Consider the following 8,532-nt stretch of genomic DNA (forward strand, 5'->3'; position numbering starts at 1 on the left):
ATGATGTGATAAGATTACATTTTGATGTTTTGTAGGATCGAAGAAGAGAAAGGAAGCTTAAAGGAAGAGTAAGCTGAATTTGATCGCGAATAGATGGATTTTGATCGCCTGCTTCGATGATCGGATTTTTTGAGGTGCTGCTTAGGAGTTATGGTAAACCGCTTAGAAATATGTAGTAACATAGTTTTCATTTGTAATTGCATTTTAAGAAAAAGTTTTTCAGCAGTTTATAAATAAATAAAATTTTGATTTTAACTTGTTTTATATATCCTTGAATGGCATTTGTGAAAATTGATGTTTTTATATTTCTATTGATAGCAATATTGGAAAATGGATTTGATTCTTTCGTTTGTGGTAGTGTCTAAATTTACCAAATAAGGAAAGATTCTCATCATCGAAGTTTCAATTGGATAGAAACCTGGAATCATGCAACTTATATTGTGTGATGAATGAGAACCTTCGTCTTTGGGAAATTAAGACTAATTCGTTGTTCACATGTATATGTGAGTCAAGTGAATGACTACGACATCAGGTACACTTGGTTGTGCACTTCGTCAGGTCCACCACAAAGAACGATAAGACTATTCATTATGATTTAGTAAAAGTTTATTAAACATGGTTATACATACAAGATTAAGTGTAATTTTGAATCATTGAAAAAGTTTCAATGTATAGCAGAACGAATATGAAGAATCAATTAGGCAGAAAGATTAAAAGTTTCTCCAATCTGAAAGGAAAGGAGAATAATTTAGTATCATGTATTATGATCACCTTAATGCTTATGAAAACCATATCATAATTGATCATCTAAGGACACCTTAGTGCATTTGTATGACTAAGAAGAGGAATCGGGAATAGTTGAAATGGTTAAATCAAAAGGTGAATCATGCTTCGGTCCAAAATCGAGTCTTAAAGTCATACTCCAAGATTGTAACTTGAGTGACATATCTTAAATAGGTTTATAACACGCATCAAATGTAGAGTAAAATGTTACTTACTCTTGTACATTTGAAATTGGTTAGTTGTGATGTTTTCGATAAAACAAAGACCAATTAAGACCAATTGTCAGAAGTGTTTGTCATGATAATAATACGCACTAACTCTTGAATATTTGTTTGTCAAGGAGTATTTCTTGACAAGAGAATCTTATATGTCAAGGAGTCAGTGGGAGTCTTAAATATCTTGAAAGTTTCAAGAACTAATCAAGAATAAGACCTATCGTTTATCGCTAGCACACGACTTGAGGTTTGTAACCTATCATGTTGACATATTCTTGTTTTTGTGCCTAATATGACTATGCATGTGAGTTCTATAAGTGCTCAATTATTTGCATAACAACTTGGAAGCAATCGTAGGCCCTTGCGCTGCTAGGTGGCAAGAAACTAAGATCGAACAAGTTCAGTCCATATGAGTTTGGATTTGTCGGTAACCTGATCTTGTGATTATGGGTATGACAAATTCACATGGATAGGAACACATACACCATAAAATCTAAGTGTCGTAAGGTTTCTCTTTAATTCATGAAAATGATTGTGAGGAAACGCTTTCACTAAGTAGATTTTAAGGAGATAGCATTTGTGATATTTGCATTCTCAAATTCGATTATGATTACGACATCCCTCTTCATAGTTCGAATTGTGAGAAATGGAAAAAGGTCTAAACATTCGAGACTTATTACTCTAAGTTATGAAATTGTTTAGACACACATGTGAGATATCTAAGGAAAAGGTGTATGAGTGTGAGAAGCCTAGATAAAGTCTTATCGAAGCATCTTGTATCAGAAATCTGAACTTTGGTAAGTCAAGAAGTATTGATTTCTAGAAGTCCAACTTATTTCTGAGTAAATGTCAAAGCTAGTGGGAGCATAAGTGTTATGCTATTAAAGAAATAATTGTTATGCTAGTGGGAGCATAATCATTATGGTAAGTGTTGTAAGTTAGCAATGTTAATTATAAAAAACAAAAATTTCAATTCACAAAGTTGCAGAGTTTGAAAAGTTGTTTTGCTATAATTAAGGGAGAGCAACTCATACTTCATTTCAAATCTAAAAGCTTAGATAGAGATTTTAATCAAATTTAGTCAAGGACATATATGAATATTATGTTGGAATTGTTCAACATAAGGAAATTATATATATGGAAATATTATAGCAAGAGATTGGTCAAATATCATGTCTTTATGTAAGACATTATGAATTGTATCCCATATGCTTCGGGTAAAGGATCGATTGCATATGCTATAATATTTTCGCGTGTTCTAATTTTCCAAATGCCTGGGGCATTAAGAGGGAAAAGAGACTAGAACCGAATATGACTAAAGTTACTAAACAACTGTCAAGGACAATCTAAGGTTCGCCAAGGATTGGTCACTTGTAGTTGGAAGTATAGTAATGGATGCACCATATTGACATTATTATGAATAAATAGGACTCTATTAAGAATGGATTGTCATGTGTCAAATATGAAAATGTTTCCATATTGGGAGTTGGATATTAGGAATCCATGTGGAAGTTAGAAACTTTTATGCAAGAAGAATGTTCAAAGGAATGTAATTTGAAATTGAGACTTCGCTTCCATGGAATTATTTTGTAACAATCTCCAAAGGAATACTTTGTAATATTGTTGGCAAAGTCTCTGTGATTTTGGTACATCAACATTACAAAAGGTTACATTGCATGATAGTTTAGAATCTGACACATTCTAATAGTGGCAAGAGTTTGGAATTGTTACACTTGTGATAAAGACTTGGAGTTGTGAAATGAGTTTCATTGAAGATATATTCAATTGACCTATTTCAAAAAGAAAGGACCATAGGTAAACATAGTGTGCATGCTTGAAGCATGGGTTAACTATTGTTTTATTTCAAGTATTAAGTTGATAAAATAAAACATTATAAAATGAATAATGTGTAATCAATATGTTGATTAAATAAAATGTGTTTTATTTGTATTTAAAAGTTTTGAGACTATATTGGATTCATTTATTCTTGTGTTTCACTTTGCATGTTTTGACTTCCCGAATAACTAGATTATTCAAAGTATGCACAGTCGATCATACTTTGGAAGTAAGTATTGAAGCTAGACTGTCATGAATGGGTCTGTAGATTGTCTAAAGGTGTTTAGACATAACACAAGTTTGTTGGAGTATTCATGAGTACTCCTGTAATAAGATTTGAGTATTAGATTAAAGCCACACTCATTTGAATCACTTCATGGATTTTATCAAGAGTGATCATGAGATGATAGTATCTTATATTCTTGAAACCAAGACATGTGAGTTGTATTTTACAAGTCGGTTGCACATTGATGAGATGTAAATGCACTGGTAACTCGGTGTTATAAAACATATTATTGTGTGTGATTTGATGAGTAAATACAGCAAGCATATGAGTCGAAGTTTATCCATTCCTTTTACCCAATGTGGGATAAAAGCGATATCTGTGGGCCCCTCGATGATTTAGTGATGACAACCCTAAGTGCTTGGCCAAGCCAGGACTGATTTGATTTGTTCAATTAGTCGGTCGTTATAAATCGGAAATCGGGAAACAACAGATGAACATAGAGAATGATTATAATCTATGTCTGAATGCACACGGTATCTAGAATGGAGGGATATAAGATCACTTATCTTATGGACGTATTACTGATGAGATCAGAGTTTGATGACGGTCTTTTGAGAGCTACGATTGCCAATCGGAGTTTGAAGTCGTACTTGCAATTATGGTTATTAGGCTTATCCAAGTGGGAGACTATTGGATTATGTGTCTAAGCCCATAACTATAATTGGTATGTACTTGACCTGATACAGTATGGTCCATTTGGGTTGTAACACTTTGGAACAATTTGATAGGATAGATATTTAAGAAAGAGGTTATTTGTGATTTATTAATATATTATAAGTATAATATATTAATTGAGAAATCATATTATTTTATTAGTATTTATCAAGAATTAATTTGGAATTAATTTAGTGATCAAAAGAGACTAATTAAATTAACGGGGATGTCCATGAAATATTAGTCCATATGGATTATAGATCATAAGCCTAAGTGTAAGAATTAGGGTTTGCTTATGTCTCTTGGAATTCTACACTATATATGTATTCCTTTAAACCCAAAATCGTGCACTATAAGTTTTCTTAGAAGCTCTAGCTGATTTTGAGTCTCCAACTTCTCTCTCAAATTCCTCCTATTCTTCTTGGTTTTTTATAAGACATTTGAGGCGTCACACTTGAGGTGCTAGGCTCTTGAAAGACCAGTTCCTACAAGCTAGAACAAAGAGGTAATCTTCTAACTTACTTTAATGATTCATATGTCAAATTGTATGCTTGTTGTAGGTTTCAAGCTTTGGAAATTTTTTTGCATGTATAATTAGAGAAAACATAGATCCAAAGCTATTAGGGTTGTATGTGCACCATAGGAGTGTTATATTACACAAAACCCAACAGTATGGGCCCGTACTACTAAAAGTAGAGGATCCATACTCGAATCAAGGAAGACTGAGATGAATCCAAGGAACTTGTAGTATATGTGATCCGTCGAGATATGATAAGTATTCTAATATTTTTTATCGTGTATTTTCAGTATGGTGATGTTACGTACCAGGCTAGTCGGTAGTTCAGGCACCGGTGAGGGATCAAGCCCGGGCTCTAGAGTCGGGCATCTAGATGACCAAATGAGGGAGTTCATCTCATCTTAGATCATGCGCAACATTTTAGACCAGACTCATGTGATCTTCAATATGATCAAGGTGGCCATCTTAAAAATTTTAGATGAGAGATTGAGTTCATTCCGCACCGAGGTGGCGGCCATGATGGGGTCGCGCACACTGACTTTCATGGAGTTCCGAGCTTGCGGAGCTCCAAACTATCATGGGGATCGGGACCCTATTGCTAGCAGCAGATGGTTGGATGATGTCGCCAATGCTTTCCGTACAAGCCAATGTCCCGAGGGGGACAAGTTTCGACTTGCTTCATGTCTTCTGAAGGACAGAGCACGAGACTGGTGGCAGGAGGTCGGACGTGCCATTGGAGATGATGCAATTCTAGATGCGATGACCTAGAGTGATTTTTTGGCTAGGTTCAGGGCGGAGTTTGCACCTATGATTGAGGTGCAACAACTTGCTAGGGAGTCCCACGATGTCCAGCAGATGACTGAGACGGTGACCGAGATCACTGCCATGTTCAGGGAGATGGCCCTTCTCATTCCACAGTACATGGCAGACGAGGAGATGAAAAAGGCCTGATATAATGAGATGTTGTGGAGTGATATCCACCAATTTGTGAGCCTATCCAGCTGGAAGACACTGGAGGATATGATTGCTAGGGCTCGAGAGAAAGAGAGAGAGAGAGAGAGAGAGAGAGAGAGAGAGATAGAGAGAGAGAGTTGAATTTGGAGATGCAGAAGAAGAGGAAACATGAGGGGGTTAAGTCAGGGAGTGCGGGCAAGAGGCCCAAGGTATCAGACCACCAACCGAGGAGTTAGCAGGGCTGCAGCCGTTGTCGCAAATGCGGCAAGTTGCACAAGGGGACGTACAAGGCAGGGAGTTCAGGCTGCTTTAAGTACGAACGAACTAGTCATGTGAGCAGAGATTGTACATTTGCTACCACCACCATGATAGTATCAGATCTGATTTGCTTTCAATGCAATCAGAGGCGACACAAACGGTCCGAGTGCCCGATTTTAGCAGCAGTAGGATAGGTGGCAGCACCCGCTCCTGCTACATTGAGGATTACAGACGGCCATCAAGACCGAATAGAGGCGCCTGTGGCAAAGAGCAGGGCCTTTCAGTTGACAGCAGAGGAGGCACGTGCAGCTCCCGATGTGGTGACGGCTATGTATCTTCTCTTTATCTCTTTACTTATATTGATTATTGCTTATGTTATGTGTTTCATTGTAGGATATTTCCTTGTAAATGGTATATCTTCTCTCGTATTGGTTGATTCGGAGGCTACCCGATCTTTTGTGTCGCTCGCGCTCAGCAAGCGATTCGTAGGGGCTCCAGGGGAGCTGGATTGCCCACTTGATGTAGAGATAGCAGATGATAGGACCGTTCGGGTCGCAAGGGTTCACCGAGGATGTACACTGCAGTTGTTCAATGAGCAGTTTTCTGTGGATCTAGTCCCTATTCCCTTGCAAGGGAATAAGGCAATAGTTGGTATGGACTGGTTGATCCCCAATGGGGCAGTGATCGACTGCGAGCAACAACTAGTGAGAGTTCGAACTCCTAGCGGGGGAGGGTTAGTGATTCATGGAGAGAGGTTGTAGGGTGGACTGACTCTATGTTCAGTAGTGAGAGTGAGGCGCTACTTTCATCAGGGTTGCGCAGGTTCTGTTGCCTATGTTATGGATACCCGAGATAAGGGTAAGGCGACAGTGGATGACGTACCGATCGTGTGAGAGTACCCAGATGTATTCCGGGAGGAATTGCCTAGGATACCTCCGAAGAGGCAGGTTGAGTTCAGGATTGACCTAGTCCCTGGTGTGGCACCGATAGCCACGGTACCATATCGGTTGGCTCCTCCCGAGATGCAAGAGTTGTCTACGCACCTGCAAGAGCTGCTAGACAAGGGATTTGTCATACTGAGCAGTTCAACATAGGGAGCCCCGATCCGGTTTGTGAAGATAAAGGACGGGTCACATCGGATGTGCATAGACTACCGGGAGCTGAATAAGGTAATAGTGAAGCACCGTTATCCCCTCCCGAGAATTGATGATTTGTTTAACAAGCTACATGGTGCATCTTGGTTCTCCAAGATTGATCTACGATCGGGTTATCACCAGATGCGACTCAGAGACGATGATATGCAGAAGACAACTTTTAGGACTTGCTATGGTCACTATGAGTTCATGGTGATGCTGTTTGTTCTCACCAACACTCCTGTCGTGTTCATGGACCTCATGAACCGCGTGTGCAGATCGATGCTAGACCGGTCTGTGATAGTCTTCATCGATGACATCTTGGTTTACTCCAAGACTCTGGGGCAGCATGAGGAGCACCTGGGGCATCTTGTCAACCAGAAGGGTATTCTAGTCGATCCGGCCAAGATAGAGGCGATGATGCAGTGGAGGTTCCGAGGTCTCTAACTGAGATTCGAAGTTTTCTTTTTCTAGTGGGTTATTACCGGAGATTCATATAGGATTTCTCCAAGATCGTTGTTCCTTTGACCCAATTGACCAAGAAGTTGATGACATTCCGCTGGAGGCTTAAGCAGTAGGCAGCCTTCGAAACTCTCAGACATCCATTATGCGAGGCACATATTCTGACTTTGCCAGAGTGCGTCGACGACTTTGTGGTTTATTGCAAAGCTTCGATCATGGGCATGGATACGGTATTGATGCAGCGGGGTCACGTGATAGCTTATGCTTCGAGGCAGTTGAATCCTCACGAGGTGAACTATGCGACGCATGATTTAGAGCTAGGGACTGTGGTTTTCGCCCTCAATATTTGGTGGAATTACCTATATAGGGTTCGTGGTACCATTTACACGGACCACGAGAGCTTGAGGTACCTCATGGATCATCCAAATCTAAACATGAGGCAGCATTGGTGGTTAAATGTGGTGAAGGACTATGACTGTGAGATCCTTTACCATCCGGGCAATGCCAATGTGGTGGCCAATTCTCTGAGCCGCAAGGCAGTGGTGGCTCTGATTCGAGACATATGTATAAGGATGACAGTGATTACTTCATTGCTGGAGCGGATTAGAGAGGTGCAGGTCGAGTGCCTGAAGGAAGAGTGCCGAAAGTTCAAGTGGATCGTAGGCCAGGTGGCCTCATTTGATTATGTCTGAGGTGGGTTGTTGACTCTGCATGGGAGGGACTGGGTCCCGTACTGGGGTGGAGTACGACATGTTCTGATGGATAAGGCCCAAAAGTCGAGGTTCTTCATCCATCCCGGGGCGACGAAGATGTATCAGGATCATCGCCCTAGTTATTGGTGGCCCTGCATGAAGCCGGACATAACATGGTATGTAGAGCGATGCTTGACCTATAGGAAGGTTAAGGCCAAGCACCAACGAACACACGACAAGATTCAGCCATTAAACATTCCTAGGTCGAAGTGGGAAGATATCACTATGGACTTCATCACGAAGCTTCCCAGAACCGCACATAGAGTAGATTCGATATGGGTCATCATGGATTGGTTGACCAAGAGTGCTCATTTTATCCCGATCCAGGAGAGTATATCGGCTGAGAAGCTGGCCGAGATCTATGTGCATGAGGAAGTGGCACGATATGGATTGCCTGTCTCCGTGGTGTCAGACCGAGATGTTCGTTTCAGTTCTCGATTTTGGAAGCGGTTTCATGATGAGATGGGTACTCGTCTCCACTTCAGCACTGCTTTCCACCCTTAGATGCATGGGCAGAGTGAGAGGACGATTTAGACTCTCAAGGACATGCTTCTTGCATGTGTATTGGATTTCGGTGGCAGTTAGGAAACGTATCTACCGCTAGCGGATTTCTCGTATAACAACTACTATGTAACGCCCGGTTCCTAATATTTAATTTAATAAAGAATTATTCACTTTTGCA

The sequence above is a fragment of the Lactuca serriola genome, chromosome 3, assembly GCF_051521515.1.
Source record: "Lactuca serriola cultivar US96UC23 chromosome 3, Lser_US96UC23_V15, whole genome shotgun sequence".
Classification (NCBI taxonomy): domain Eukaryota; kingdom Viridiplantae; phylum Streptophyta; class Magnoliopsida; order Asterales; family Asteraceae; genus Lactuca; species Lactuca serriola.